The sequence below is a fragment of the Pan troglodytes genome, chromosome 18, assembly GCF_028858775.2.
Source record: "Pan troglodytes isolate AG18354 chromosome 18, NHGRI_mPanTro3-v2.0_pri, whole genome shotgun sequence".
NCBI lineage: Eukaryota > Metazoa > Chordata > Mammalia > Primates > Hominidae > Pan > Pan troglodytes.
Genome location: NC_072416.2, coordinates 74,754,993 through 74,772,030, shown reverse-complemented (window position 1 = coordinate 74,772,030; position 17,038 = coordinate 74,754,993). Strand labels below are relative to the sequence as shown.

Below are 17,038 nucleotides of genomic sequence, written 5' to 3'. Positions count from 1 at the left end.
CAGAATATAATTACACAAAATATACAGAATATAATTTATTCTGTCACTATTCTGGAGACTAGAAGTCCCAAATCAAGGTTTTCAAAGGGTCACGCTCCCTCTGCAGCCTCTAGGGCTCAGGGGATTCTTTCTTTCCTCTTCCAGCTTCTACCTGCCCCAGGTGCTTCTTGATTTATGGCAGTATATCTCCAACTTTTGCTTCCATCTTCATATGGCCTTCTTCCCTCTGTGTCTGTCTCTCTCTCTGTTCTCATTAGGATTCCAGTCACATTAGATTGAGAATCACTTTAATTCAGTATGACCCTATCTTAACTTGATCACATCTGGAAAGACCCAATTTCCAAATAAGGTCACAGTCACAGTTACTGGGGGCTAGGACTTAAACACATCTTCCTGGGGAAACACAGTTCAACTCATATCGATACTCTAGTAGGAATCCCAAATAGACTAACTGTGTCAAGGGTCTTCAAGACCAGCGCCCAGTTTAATGATCATTAGAAGAACTCACAAGACTCATGGCCAAGGTTTATTACATGGAAAGGATACAAGGAAAAAAAAGATTATGGGAAGAAGTCGGTAAGAATCAGGTGCAAGATTCCTAGAGTCCTTTTCCAATAGAGTCATGCAAGGCGTGCATAATTCCTCCAGCAGTAAGTTGTGAGAACACGTGTGAAATATTGCCTACTGGGAGTCTTTTTAGAGACTCAGTGCCCAGGGTTTTTATTTGAGGCTGGTCTTGCAGGCACCCACTGTTTAGCATACACCAAAATTCCAGACTCCCAGAAGGAAAGGAGATGTTTAACACACATCCCATTATTTGCATAGTCTAGTCACAATGAGTCATCCTTATTATTTAAAGAAAGTTTACGTCAGTGGAGAGAACTCTTGATCACCTACATTCCCAGATGACAGCCAACCTTGTATGCAGGCTTTTCTAAGGATAGTAGTATCAGGTTGGTTCTTTTAGTGTCACACTTTTCTGCACGCTGACAAAAGAGAAAAGTCAAAAGTTATTTTTAAAAAAGTGTTCTCCCTCTGAAAAGCCACCTGGATTATTTAGTTAAATCATACAAGGATCTTATAATGTTCACATCATAACTATTCTATGAAGTAGAATATGTTAGGCAAGAACTGGCTAATTTAAGCAAATAGCCATGATATCAAAATTAATCAACATCAAAGGTGGTCTTTTTTATTATTTGATATTCTAGCTATTAAAAACTTCTATTTGGGATTCCTTTTCATAAATCTCTTTCATATTAAGTCATATTCAGAACTGTGAAACACTTACATGTCTAATTGTATAAATTAGAGCTTTAATAACACAATAATCTAAATCACAGGTTCTCTGTAGGGGCAATATCTCACCCAAGGAAGAAAAAATCGTTCTTGGAGAAAAAGAACCTTATTATTTTTATGTATAAAACAATAGATATGCATCAATACACACACAGATAAATAGATATATGTGGTATTAAAATTCCATGGTGGGAGACAGTTAGGAATAAAACAAGTTAATAAATTATCTCATATGACTTTTCATTTATTCTATTTATCTATCTTCTAGCACTATATATCTGGAAGGACTCAAATCAAGTTGTTATTATTACATCTGACTAGTGGGGTCAGGGTAAATATAAGAAAAGACTAAATTTTTACACTTTGTGCTTCCTTTTACAATGATCATTTGTATATAATAATGTAATAAACATAAAGTCATTTAATCAACTGAAAGAATCAACAAAATACACAGCCATTTGTCTTGAAGAGACATCCATTTCAGTTATACACATGGTGAAATTTAGAACTTCTTAATCAAATCAATGAATCCATTTGAGGTGAAAAAAAATCAATATGGAGTTTCCTAGTTGAAGGAAGAGACTGACTAAAGAAAAGCTAAAACCCAAGATAGAGTGCAATCAAGTGAGGTTGTATTTTGAAGAAAAGTTCTGTCAAATATTATCTATTTCAAAAGTGTCATTGGGTCAAGCTTTACAGATGAGACCAGATTTTCTGTTTAATGTACACACACACACACACACACACACACACACACACACGGACTCAAGAAATTGGCTGGTGGAAATACGAAGTAAAGTTTTAAGATAATTGGCATAAAAGTAAAACTTTCTTGGATCATTTTTGAATTAACTTAGTGATGCAGGAGTGCCGGGAAGGAAAGAGCATGGTCCCTTTAAATGATATGGAAGGTGGGGAAGGGAAGTGCTGGGTAGAGAAGGGTGGGTCCTTAACTAGGGCTCCACCCCCAGGGACCTAGGTGAGGACAGGCATTTCCTGCCCAAATGTTGCATTTCCCAAGACACCCTGGCCTGCCACACCCCCATCCTGGGCCTATAAAAACCTGAGACCCTCACGAGGAGAAGCCACTGGACATTGTGAGGAACACATGGGAGAAAGAAGACACAACTGGCTGGCTGGGGCAGTCGGAGGAGCTCAGCAGCCCGACTCCAGGGGAAAACCATCTCCTTTCTGGCTGCCCCATCTGCTGAAAGCTACTTCTACTCAGTAAAACCTTGCACTCACACTCCAAGCCCATGGATCTGATTCTTCCGGTACATCAAAGCAAGAAACCCCGGGATACAGAAATCCCTTTGTCCTTGTGATAAGAAATGGGGTCTAATTGCTGGTTAACACAAGCTGCCTATAGACGCAAATTAAGAGAGCACCCTGTAACATGCGCATACTGAGGCTTCAGGAGCTGTAAACATCCTCCCCTATACACTGCCGCGGGTCTGGAGCCCCACAGCCTACCCATCTGTGTGCTACCCTAGAGGTTTGAGTAGCAGGGCACTGAAGAAGCGAGCCACACCCTCATCGCATGCCCTGCCAGGGGGACAAGGGAACCTTTCCTTTATCAATAGTAATATCTATAATTGTCCATCATTTGACCGTGAGATAATATATAAAATCTTCTGGAGTATCCCTAAACATTTTTCAAGATAACAACAAAACTCAAGGAATTATTGAAAAGAGGAGGAACTGGAGTTTTGGGGATTGACTATTTTCAAGGGATTTAAAATGTGTAATAAGATTCTCATAGCAAAGAGGTTTTGGGTCTCATCATGAGAAAGTAAGACAGATAATAGAATATGAAACTGCCCACATAGTAAATTACCGACTGAAAACAAACCTGAGTACAAGTAAGTAATTTTCTTCTTTCAAATTCAGGGAAGGGTGTTGGAAACATTACAATTAGGAGAATTATTACAAAGCTTATGTATTCCAAAGCTCATCCAGAGAATTCTGTTTAGAAAGATCTTTCAGATTAATTCACCCTATAATAATTGCACTGGTACTTTCAGCATTATTTATAATTCCTGGTTTAATTAAATGTGTATATTTAATTAAATATATGTATTTATATATGTCTGTATTGAATCTTTAGTTTCTTTATGTGTACTATTAAAATAAACTTTGTGTTTTTTCTTCCCCCATCCAGAAACTTTCCATATTCAATTTTTTGTACACACTACACACTAATTGTTCTACTTAACAATCATTTTTGTTGTGTATTTTTCTCTTCCACTTATAAACACATTTTATAATACCAGCATTACACCAAAACAAGCCAAAAATACAATATTAATAGAGTACAGGCCAATCCCTCATATACATAGAAATGAAGCATCTTTTCAGAATTTTAAAGGGCAACTGTGAAGAATTTACAGATAACAGCATTCCCAGCAATGAAAGACTCTGGATTTTCCTTAAGATCAGTAACAAGGCAAGAATTTCTCTTTTACAACCTGTATTCAAACATTGCACTGGAAGCGTAACCAGTACAATAAGGCAAAAAGAAGAAAAAGAACATAGAGAATGGAAAGAAAGAAATAACTATCTATAGATGGTTGCCTGTCTTCAAATGGCCTTTTCTGAAAGAACTTTTAAGTTCCAATAAAAATTTCATGGCAAAATAGGTTATGGGCTTTATCATTAGAAAGTAAGACAGAAATGAAGACAGAAGACATGACTGTGTATAGAGAAAATGCTAAGGAAGCTATTTTAAAAGCTGCTGCTAGAACTAATACGGGAAGCTAATAATGTAACACAATGAAATACATATATATTCTTATAAGAATTGTAAATTCAAATTTAAAAAGAATGGTTTATTGTTAGCATCCAAAAACTTAAAATAATAGGAACAGATTTAAAATTGATATAAGAACTGCATTTTGAAAAATGGAAAAAGCACAGTGCACAGAGAAATGAAAAAAGATGAAAGTAAATGGAGAGATACAATGTTCTTGAGAATCAGAAGGCTAAGTATTATTAAGACCTCAGTACTCTTTAAACCAGTCTTTACATTCAAGGCAATTCCATGCAAAGATCCTACAGACTTTTTAATAGAAATGGATGAGCTAATTCTAAAATTTATATGGCCTTTCAAAAGACCCAGAAGAGGCAAAAAACACCATGTACAGTAAGAACAAAGCGGATGGACTTACACTATCTAATTTCAAATGTAACTTTATAGCTACATTATTCAAAATGGTGTAGCATTGGTGTGAAAAAAAAGTGTAAAAATAGATCAGTAAAAGAAAAGAGAGTGTCTAGACCGGGCATGGTGGCTCACACCTGTAATCCCAGCACTATGGGAGGCTGAAGAGGGTGGATAACCCGAGGTCAGGAGTTCGAGAACAGCCAGATCAACACAGCGAAACCCCGTCTCTACAAAAAATACATAAATTAGCTGGGTGCGGTGACACGCACCTGTAGTCCCTGCTACTCGGAACGCTGAGGCAGGAAATCGTTTGAACCCAAGATGGGGAGACTGCAGTGAGCCGAGACTGCATCACTGCACTCCAGACTGGGCAACAGAGCGAGACCCCATCTCGACAAAAAACATAAGAAGAAAAAAGAAAAGAAAGTGTCTAGAAATACGCCCATGGGTATAATATAAAAATTTTCAACAAAGTTGCCAAGAAAATCCAATAGGAAAAAGCTTTTCTTTTCAACAAATCCAATGAAAACAATTGGATGTCCAAATGAAAAATAGAAGAACTTTGTTTCTTATCTCATATCGTACACAAAATTACATAAAAATAGATACCGTTGAAACTTTGAAAAGTAAATTATAAAAACAACTTCTAGAAAAAATTATATAATATCCTTGTAACATTCATGAATGCAATGACTTCTAAATAGCACAACACAAACCATTTTAAAAATCTGGTATTTGAAAAGCATAAATAAGTAAATGAATCACAAAACAAAAAATTAGATTTTACAAAATTTTGTAAGTCTAAACTTCAATAAGACAGTAAAAATTACATAATTGGCATATCAAGAATAGATTATAAATTACATTATAAGGTAGATTTATATATTATTAGATTTCATATCAAGAATAGATGATGCATTACATAATTGGGCATATCAAGAATAGATTAATAATCCTGACAACCATAACTCAATAACAAAGCAAACTACCCAACTTTAAAATGTGCAACTTGTTTGATCAAATAATTTACAAAAGAAGATTTATAAATGACCAATATACGTGAATATGATCAATATCTGTAATCATCAAGAAAATGCATATTAGCATAATGAGATTTCTCTAAGATACCTGAAACTTAGAAGTCTGGCAATATCGAGTGTTCAGAAGCATGCAGACCAACTGGAAATCTTGTACATGTTTTATGAGGATGCAAAATTGGAGAACTACTCTTAAAAACAGACTGGCAGTTTCTTATACATATGTTTACTATATGTATAAATACCTCTTCAGTTTTACCTCTAGAAATCTACCCAGGAAAAAATGAAAACTTACGTCCACACAAGTATTTCTACATAATTGTCTACAGCACTTTTATGCATAATAGACCAAAATCAGAAATACTCCAAAAGTTGACCAAATGGCAAATAAATAAATACTAGTATATCAGAACAATAGAACACTTTTTTACTTAGCAATAAAGAATGGACTCTGGATACATGAGAACATGAACCAATCTCAAAAACATTCTGCTGGAAAAAAGAAAGCCTACACTAAAAGTCGTTATCTTATAGTTCTATTTATATAAAAGTCTAGAATAAGATAAACTAACCTATAGTGACAGCAAGATCAGTGCTTGCCTGGAGTCGAGGGGGGTGACTTTTAAAAGACATAATGGAACATTTGGGGATGACAGAGATGTTCTACATTTTGATCATGATAACGGCTTCGTGGGTGTATGTATTTGTCGAAATTCACCTAACAGTATATTTAAAATTGGTGAATTTCATTTTATGTAAATCAACTGATTTGGTTTAAAAACTGCAATAGAAAGGGTAGTGAAACTGTATCTGAGGAATTGAATGGAGTAAACCATTCTTTCTTCCATCCTAGAAACTCCAGGAGTAAAAGAGACCCTGCCTTTAGTGCATGAACTTGTCCACACTTATCAGTTACTGGAAATATTTCAGAAACAGAATCTGAGGAAAACTTTGACTCTCTGATAGTCAAATGTTTTTGCACTTGGAGATTTGGAAACTTGTTGCAAATCTAATATTAGGTAGGGCAGCTTGACAAAACATAAAGAATGTGTTGCCTGGGCAAAGTGGCTCACGCCTGTAATCCCAACATTTTGGGAGGCTGAGACAGGAGGATTCCTTGAGCCCAGGAGTTTAAAACCAGCCTAGGCAACAGAGTGAGACCCTATCTCTGAAAACAAACAAACAAACAAAAAAGGTTAACATTATTTATTTTCTTTACTCTCATTGATTAGTAGTAAGTTCATGTGCAGAAAAAAATTAATTTGTAAACCGGGAAAAAATAATGTTATTATTGCATCTCAAGTTGTACCTGGCAGTTCCCAGGTCAAGTTAAGGAACATTCTCAGGGGAAGCCTCCTGTCTTTGCCTAAATTACACCAAGATATTTCATGCCTCAGCTCCCTCCACATGCGTTGCTCTCAGGGCCTGAAAGTTTTTTCCCTTGTCTTTGCTTGGTTGGCTTCCACTCATTCTTCCAGACCCAATTTAAAAATTGATTTTTTCAAATCACCATTCTGTTTCAATGAGTTGTTCTTCATTAGATTTACTCACTGCACTACATTTTACTCATTCAGAACATCTACAATATTTGGATATTTGCGTATTTATAAATGAATTTTTTTGGCTTATTGTCTGTCCTTTCTCTATTCTAAATTCTATGACCTCATTCCTTTCTAGTGCTTACAAATGCTGTTGATTATTCGAATTGTTCAGTACTTTTGAATTCCAGAGATGTGTACAGGAGGGTCAAAGTTTTCATACAATCAGAGAGAAGATCTCATTTTTTATGTGATTTTTCCTAAGTAGCTTCAAAATGTGGCTTAATCTGAATATAGGTTGCAGGGGTTTCAAAGGCATGGACTCTAATTCTGTCCAATTTTATATTTCTGGTTTCTAGAGTACCAAAAATACTAACAACAACAACATAGTATCAAGCAAACAAATTTAAGAAAGAGAATATTCTTTGGAGGACAACAGGGAACTGAATCATAGCATAAAAAATGGTAAATAAAGGGAAAGTATCAAGCATTTATCCTGCCTCGTCTATAGGAAGTACCATTAGGTAATTAATCAAAGAGTAGCCCATAAAAAGTGTCTTCTTATGAAACATCACAGCAAATTAAAAAGAAAAAATCTGACAGAATTTAAATGCTGTAATTTTTCAAAAATAACTAATTAATGAATCTAATCATTGGGCATTCTGCTGCTAATATAACAAAGAGTGAGGCAACTAGACATCACGTACCTCCTGATTAAAGAACACAATACCACCTACAGTCTTTCCAATGGAATGGAACATGAGCCTGTTGAAGCCTGAGATCCAGCACCAAGTATTTAAAGAAATAGCAAGGACAAAAACATGTTAAACCACAGCATTAGTACATAACAAGTGAAGTCCATACCATGGAAAACCTTACAGGACAAATGTCCAGGGTTGATGAACAGATAAGTGGCAAGGTAATAAAAAGAAGTCGGGGGAAAGCCTGTCAATGAAAAGATATATCATTTATTTTAAATGGGCAAGAAAAAACTATAAAAATCACTAGCAGAAGTTCTCTACAAGAAATTCTACATAGATTCTTTAAGGCTGAAATAAAAGGAGGCTAGAGAATAACTTGAATTCAAAGAAAGAAATTAAAAGCACGGGAAAAGTACTTTATAGGTAAATAGAAAAGAGAATATAAATGTATTTTGTTATTAACTAATTTTTTCCTCATAAGGGATTTAAAAGATAACTGTATAAAACAGTATTTATAAGTCTATGTTGATGGACGTACAATATATAAAGGTGCAATTTGTGTGACAAAACAGTACACTGAAAGAGTAGGGAATGAGCTTTATGAGAGCAAAGTTCTTGTATACTATTGAAATTAGGTTGATATTATCTCAACTAGATTTTTATAAGTTAAATGTTAATTGTGATCCTCAGAGCAATCACTAAAAAAACTCAAAACCATATTTTAAAAAAATGACAAATGAATTAAATGGTATGCTCTAAGTACCTAACAAAAGAAGAGAGTAATTTAATGGAACTAAAAAATACGTAAGGAGTACATAAAAGAAACACAAATATGGCAGATGTGAGTCCTGTCTTATCAGTAATTGCATTACATAATAATGGAGTAAGCCCTCAAATTAAAAGTAGAGACTGGAAGAATGGATAAAAAACATGAGTCAACTATAACCTGTCTAAAAAACATACACTTTGTATTCAAAGACACAAACAGGTTAAAATTAAAAGGATGGAAAAAGAAATACTATGCAAACAATAGTAAGAGAACTGCTGTGGCTATACTAACATCAGACAATATAGACTATAAGGCAAAACATTGTTATTAGATACAAAGGTGATTTTATGATAAGAGGTTAATTCATCTAGAAAATATAACTATTAAAAACATATAATAATCAAACAATAGAGCTCAATATACATAAAGAAAAATTGCAGATTTGAAGAAGAGACATGTCAACCTTAACAGCTGCAAAAATCAACCCCCCTTTAAACAATAAATTTAAAAACTGGAAAGAAATTCAAGAAGGAAATACAACATCTGAACAACACTACAAATGAACTGGAACTAACATCTATAAAATACTCCACCCAACAGAACAGACTCCAGATTAGGCCCTATGGTAGTCCTTTTAAAACAAAGTCCAATAAATTTAAAAATATTCAAATCATATAAAGTATGTGTTCTGGCTATAATGCAATTAAATTAGATATCAGTAACAATGAAATACGGAAAACTCACAAAAATGTGGAAATTAACAATACACTATTCAATAGCCAATAGGTCAAGAAGAAATCCCAGGTAAATGAGAAAAGACTTGGAAATAAGTGAAGGAAAACACAACATATTAAAATACATGAAATGCACCTAAAACAATACTTATAGGCAAATTTATAGCTCTAAACTTCTCTTAAAAAAATAAGACATTTTCAAACTAATAACCTAACTTTGCACCTTCTTAAGTAACTAGAGTAAGAGGAAACTAAAGCCAAAGTAAACAGAAGAAAGGAAAAAATAAAGATTACAGCGGTAATAAATGAAAAAGAGTAGGGAAAATAACCAAAACCAAAAGTAGGTTCTTTGAAAAGATCAAACCAAATTGACAACCTATAAGACTGATAAAGAAACAAAGATAGAAGATGCAAGTTACAAAAATCAGAAATAAAAGAGGAGGTATTTTTACTTATATTTTACTTATCTTAGAAATTAAAAGTATTGTAAAGGAATACTATAAACAATCATATAGCAACAAATTAGATAACCTAAATGAAATGGTCAAATCCTCAAAATGACAGAAACAATAGACTCAAAAAAAGAAACAGGAAAAAAATTATAAAATTGGAACAGACCTATAACAAGAAAAAAGACTGAAATAACAGTGAAAAACTTCCTATAAGAAAAAGCACAGGACCAGATGGCTTCACTGGTGAATTCTACCAAATGTTTAAAGAAGAATCAACAACAATCTTCTACAGACGCCTCCAAAAAAATAGAAGAGGAGAGAGGGAGAGACACTTCACAACTCATTCTATGAGGCCAGTATTATCCTGAAAACAAAATCAAAGAGCCCCACTCCCCAACACACACACACACCCCCCACACCGATTTCCCTCATGAACACTGGTGCAAAAATTCTCATCAAAATACTAGTACAGGTATAGTAACATATGAAGGATTAAACACAATGAATGAGTGGGATTTCTCTGAGGAATGCATGGTTGGTATATCACATAAAAATCAACAAATACCATAGGATGAAAACCACATGACCATCCCAGTAGACAGAAAATAAACGTATGACAAAATTCAAACCCTTTCATAATTAAAAAGAAAAACCTATTGGCAATAGGAAGGAGCCTGACAAAGGACATATATGAAAAGCTCAATGCTAACTTCATTCTCAGTGATTAGTGACTGAAAGTTTTCCTCCTAATATCAGGAACAAGACAAGAATGTCAGCTGTCATCCATTATATTCAACATGGTACTACAGGATCCAGTTATGGCATTTAGGCAAGAAAAAGAAACAAGGTAATCATATTTGAAAGGAAGAATGAAACTACCTCTATTCGCAGATGACATGATCTTGCAGAGAGAAAATCCTAAGGAATCTATAAAAAATTAGAGGCAGTAACTGAGTTATTAGAAACTCAGTTTCTAATGTTTGAAGGATACAAAATCAATACATAAAAATCAGTTGTATTTCTACAGACCAGCAATAAACAATCTGGACATGAATTTAAGAAATCAATTCCATTTTCACTAGCACAACATGAATGGCACACCTAGAAATAAATATAACCAAAAAGTGTAAGATGAGTACACTAAAAACTGCAAAAATTTTTGAAATTAATTTACAAAAATACAAATAAATGTAAAGACATCTCACATTTATAGATTGGAAGACAATCTTTTAAAGATGGAAATATTTCCAAAAATGATCTACAGATTCAATGGAATCACTATCAAAATCTCAGTTGCCTTTTATGCAAAATAAGGTGACCTTAAAATTTAAATGGAAATGCAAGGGACCCTGAATAGTCACAATAGTACTGAAAATGAAAAACAAAGTCAGAGGACTCACACTTTCCAATTTCAAAACTTAATACACAGCTACAGTAATCAAGACTGTTTTGTACCAACATGAGGAAGACATACAGATCCATGGAATAGAATTGAGAATCCTGAAATAAAGACATACATTTATGATCAGTTAATTTTCAACAAAGAAGTCAAAACTTCAAGTAGAGAAGAATAATCTGTTCTATAAATGGGCTGGGATAACTGGATATCAACATGTGAAAAAAAAAAAAAAAGATTGCAGAACTCGACCGTATACTGAGGTAAGAGACTGGCACGACTTGTTTTCTGGTCACAGCCCTGCTGATCAAAACAGGATCTGGCCCAAACAGGATAAAGTGAAGAAATTAGCAGGAACCAGCAGATGGCAATGAAAGTGATCCCTAGTTGCCCTCATTGCTCATTGGCCTGGGATACTCCCACCAACGCCATGACAGTTTACAAGTACGATGGCAACCACCCAGAAGTTACCACCCCTTTCCTAGAAAGTTATAAATAAACTGTCCCATCAATTTGCATTGACTCACCCATCCATGTAATTGAAAGTGAATGTAAGGGAGTATAAATACAGTTGCCAAGAGCCCATAAGTTGGTGACTCTGGGTCCACTGCCTATGAGTTAGGCATGCTCTACAAAGAACAGTACCTACCGTTCTATAAGAGATTGCTAATAGCACTGACTCACCCTTGAATTCTTTCCTGTGCAAAGCCAAGTACCCTTCTGGGCTGAACCCAAAAGTCGGGGCTTGCTTGTGCTGCATCATCATCTATAAAAATTAACTCAAGTCAATCAAAAACCCAAATCCTAAATATAAGCGTAAAAACTGTAAAATTCTTAAAAACATAATTGTATATTTTGGTGACCTTAGATTAAGCAATGATTTACCTACATTTGACAGCAAAAGCACAGGCAACCAAAGAAAAACAGACAAATTAAACTTTATAAACTTCAAAACTTTTGTATTTTAAAGGATATTATCAAAAAAGTGAAAAGATAACACACAAAATGAGATAACAATTAAAAATGGGCAAAGGACTTTTTTAAGGAGGTTTATATCTTCAATGAATCAGGGTTTGACAAGAGAACTGTAGCAAAGACATGAGTGTTATCAGATCATAGCTCATGCAACTTACATACACATTGTTGGACAATCATGAATCATTTGCTATATACATTTGTAAAGGCCATATAGATGCTCATCCAGCATTTGCTTAATTTGTTGACTGACAACTCATTTATTCCCAATGCAACTCATTCCATTTAAGAACATTTTAAACCGTTCTACAATGTAAATGTATTTCAAAACATCATATGATACACAACAAATACATGTTTTATTTGTCAATTAAAAAATAAAAAAGAACATTCAAAAATGGCACAAAAACAAGGAGAAGCAAAGGATTTCAGTGGACATTTCTTCAAAGAAGACATATATGTGACTAATGTTTAAAAATCTTCAAAATCAATAGTCGTTAGTGAAATGCAAGTTAAAACCTCAGTGACATACCACTTGACATTCACCTAGATGGCTATAATTTTAAAAGGCAGAAAATAAAAAGTGTTGGCAAGGATGTAGAGAAATCAGATCCCTGATATGTTGCTTGTGTGAATGTAAAATATACAATTCTCCTTTGGAAAGCAGATATTGCTTTAGAAAGTTAAATATAGAATTGCCATATCACTCAGCAATTTTACTCCTAGGTATGCCCCCGAGAGAACTGAAAATATTTGTCCATGCAAAAGCTCGTACATGAATATTCCTCACAGCACTGTTCATAATTGCCAAAAAGTGAAAAATTCCATGTCTATCAACTGATGAATAAACAAAATTTGTTATATCCATAAATTAAATATTATTCAGCCATAAAAAGGAATGCACTACTGATTCATGTAAGAACGTGCACAAACCTTGAAAACATGCTAAGTGAAAGAAACCAACCACAAAAGGCTACATATTGTGTGATTCAATTTATATGAAATGCCCAGAATATACAATCCCATTGAGACACAAAGTAGATTAGTGGTTGCCAGCAGCTGGAGGAGAGGAGCAAGGAATGGCTCTTCTAACAGTAGTTGACAGCTTTATAAATATATTAAAAATAAATTGTATACTTTAAAGGGTAACTAATTTTACAGTATGTAAATTGTATATTATATGTCATTTAAAATTTAACTAAAACCTGAACCATAATAATGATATCGACTTAATATTTTAACTTCAAACTCATAAATGTATATATTTATCCCCTAATAGTGTTTGGAAAAATATATAAAGCCTTTCTGTGACTGTGATCCAATACCGTCTCTCTAATTTTCTCAAGATCCAAATAATGCATAACGCATCTCTTTAGAGTCCCAGTTCTACATCATTTCAAACCGAGTGAAAAATCAGACATTTTTTGGGTCTTTCTGAGGGCTAAATTCATCCAAATATTTTTCTGGTCTTCTACAGTTATCTCCTCAACACCTAATTTCGTGAGATTTTAAATCTACTCTTTAGAGTCTCTCTGAAGCTTCTAATTTCATTTTAAATTGAACCACAAACTTCTTCTACTTTAAACTCATTTAATCATATTTTTGGTATTTAATTAAAAGACGTAACCACTACAAGTAGCATAAGCAGTTTTGAAGAGAACAGAACCAATTCTTGACAAACATATAATTCAGCTGGTGTAAATGGAAGGACAAAGGCAGGAAAAAGGAAGATCATCTAAGGCACAAGTCAACAGATAACAGAAAAAAACACTGAGAGACCAGTTTCTTCAGGACATTTGTATACAGAAGTTAGATTAAATAACTGCTATTATACTTAAACATGATAGTAAGGTATGGAGGAGTCTGAATATGTGAAAAGGTCATTGCACACATATATTAATACGATAGCATGGACCACAGAACAGATTTTGGAGAACATAAAAACAGAGAAATTTGATTAGTGTTTATCCACCCATGTATAAACCTGTGCCCTTAGTTGAGGATAAAATATCCTTCAGTCCAGTTTATAGTACTTTTACTGCAAAAACAAAAAATGGTGATCGCTAAACTTTGAAGAATATAAGCATCCCCACCCACATAGAGCCCCACCTCTGTGTCTCTACTCTACTCATTATGGATTCTAATTATTGCCTTGAAACAGATTATACACCCTGGGTCTAAATAATGTCCTTTTTACTTTGGAAATGACTTTTCTCATCTTTTAAATGGCTACAATGATTGCTGTGTTGGTAGATAGTGGGCACCAAAGATGTCCACACCCTAATTTTCTGTGAATATATTGCCTTATACCACAAAAGGAACTGTGTAGACAAGAGTAAATCTTCCTGAGATGAGATTATCTTTGAATACTAAAGTAGGTACAATCTAATCACATGGGTTTCTAAAAGCAGAAGAACAAGGTAGATGAATATGTCAGATGCAAGACAAAGACTTGACCAACTATAGGTGGCTTTAAAGATGGAGAGAGAGGCCATGAATCATAGAATGTGGGTAGCTCCTAGAAGTAAGGAAATGAAGACCTCAGTCCTACAACCACATATAACTGAATTCTGCCAAAAATCTAAATGAGCAAAGAAAGACATTCTCTCCTAGGGCCTCCAGAGAGAAACACAGCCCTGGCCACACCTCAATTTTAGCCCAGTAAAACCTGTGCTAGACCTGGATCTACGAAACTGTAAAATAATAAATTTATACTGCTTTAAGTCACTAAAATTGTGTTAATTTTTAATAGTCACAATAAAAAAAACTAATAAAGTGAACTCATCCTCACAGAATTGGGACTAATTTTAAACTAGATGATTCATGTAAAAAGTATATACCGTTCCTGACACTAAGTTGTTAGTAGTTTTACCACTGCTCTTCTGTTACTGTTAGTCTCACAGCACTTTGAACACGAGGCTTTGTTTCATAGATATATTTTTCAAAATAGATTGGATGCCCCTTGATGGCAACAGTCATGCCTAATTTATTTTGGAGCACTCATGCTAGCAATACCATTGTAGGTTTTATAATTCTTTCGTATATTTGTGATTAAATTAACAATTGGACAGTATTACAGGATTTTGCATTTCCGGATACTTTAGAATTCTATGCTAAATAATTACAGGAAGTTGCTGCTCTATCTAACTGATGTGAAACTATGGGAAAAGGAGAAAAAATGAAAGTAAACTATCTTTTGTAACTGGTCTTAGATAGGCAAGAACACGGCCAAGTGAATTAAGGAATGAAAAGCATTACAGAAGACTAAATGGGCTGCAACATTGGTAGCTTTGGCATAGTTGCTGTTAGAGACAAAATTTATGAATGACAGTATACGTAGTCTATATGCATTGCTTATGTGATGTGTATTAGGAGTTATTTTCTTCTCATTCTGCTCAATAAGACTGAGGAGAAAAGATGAACAAGCAACAGTAAGAACAGCTCTTTCATCTCTTCTATAAGTTTCTTACAAGTCAGTATTAAAATTGTCCCAAATTTAAGCCTGTTTGTGTTACCATATACACAGAATACTCATTAGGGATTATACCAAAGAATATTAGAATAGAAAGAAGCTTTAAGAATTTGAATTGAATTATAAGACACCCTGATACTTAGGCACATTTTTTTGTAAGCTTATTTTTTTTTTGCTCAAAGTAGCATCTCCAGAGCTGCAAAGCACAATTTTCACTGCTTTGGAAAATAATGTTGTATTTTCTGTGAGTCAATATATCTGGATAATTACTTATTTGAAGTTTACAAACACAACTTTTGATATACTGAAAAGCAAACGTGTAAGGCTAAAACAAGAAAGGTATGTGTATAATATACTATTGTTTTGGTTTAGGTATCATTTTATCCTTAAATCTTTGAGCATATATAGAAAAAACACAATCTAGAGACTCACAGGATTTGTGTTCATCTTTCTGCGGCAGACAGACTATAAGATGGCCCCATGGTTTCCATCTGGTGCTTTTGCTCTTGCATAATCTTCTCCCTGTGTGGGTCAGACTTGTGACTTTGTTTTAACCTGTAGAATACAGCAAAAGTGACATGCTATATGTAATTATGACATGTAAGATTTTAACAGCTGTCTTCCTGGAAGACACTATTTCCCTTGCTGGCTTTGAAGAAACCAGCTGCAATTGGTGTATTTCCAATATGTTTTCTTGCTTTTTGTCAGTTTCAAATAAACAGAATGTGAAAAATAAACAAGTCTGAAACTAACTTCAAGTTTTAAGAGTGATAAAGTATTGTGAAAGTTAAAGAGGCGCACCCTGCCGCCATTTTGTCCCCTGGTCCGGGCAAGACATTCTGCGGGCCTGCGCCCCAGCGTGGACCAGTCCGGGCGGGCGCGACGCTCCTCGTGGACACTCACCCCTGGCCGCCCTGCGCAGGTGGGGATGGCTCAGAGCCTCCCGCCAGGAAAGGAGCGGAGCGAGGCAGTGAGCTCTCCAAAAAGCTGGGCGGCTTCCCGGCGCACCACGTGACTCTCAGCGCGGCCGCGCAGCTCCCGGCTGCAAGCTCCTTGTGGCCCGCGCGCAGGCGCACTCCGGTTCGCGCCACTGGGGCGCACAGGCGGGAGGTCGGAGCATCTTGTGAGTTAGAATATGGAGAGGGCCACATGACAACCAACTGAGGGTGGCCTCTGTCCAGCAGCTGGTAAAAAAGTCATAACCCTCAGTCCGATAACCTGCAAGAAGACTGAATTTTGCCAACAATCACATGAGCTTAAAGGAAGTTCCTTCTTCAACTGAGCCTTAGATGAGACTAGTACTCTGGCTAACATATTGATTGCAGCTTTGTTAAACCCTAAACGGGACCCAAACTAAACTATTCTTCAACTCATGACACAGAAAACATGAGATAATAAATTGTATTGTTTTAAGCAATAGCTAATATACTAGGTTTCAAAACCTTTTCTGTGCAGGTTGAAAAAAGTTTCATAATACGAGCTATTGCCTCATATTTCTTATT

General features: G+C 35.0%; 1 long non-coding RNA gene across 2 annotated transcripts in view; it reads right to left on the bottom strand.

Annotated features, from left to right (window-relative positions):
• Window positions 1–513: 513 nt before the first annotated feature.
• LOC104002679 (uncharacterized) overlaps window positions 514–17,038 on the bottom strand; it is a 71,185-nt gene continuing 54,660 nt past the window's right edge. Inside the window, exons 1-3 of one of the 2 annotated variants that reach the window (XR_008539831.2) lie at window positions 16,440–16,580; window positions 15,969–16,091; window positions 514–986 (exon numbers count right to left, since the gene is read on the bottom strand). This is a non-coding gene — a long non-coding RNA (uncharacterized LOC104002679). Of the gene's footprint in view, window positions 987–15,968; window positions 16,092–16,439; window positions 16,581–17,038 lie in introns of those variants that run through there. The other variant, XR_010152459.1, reaches the window with a different exon arrangement.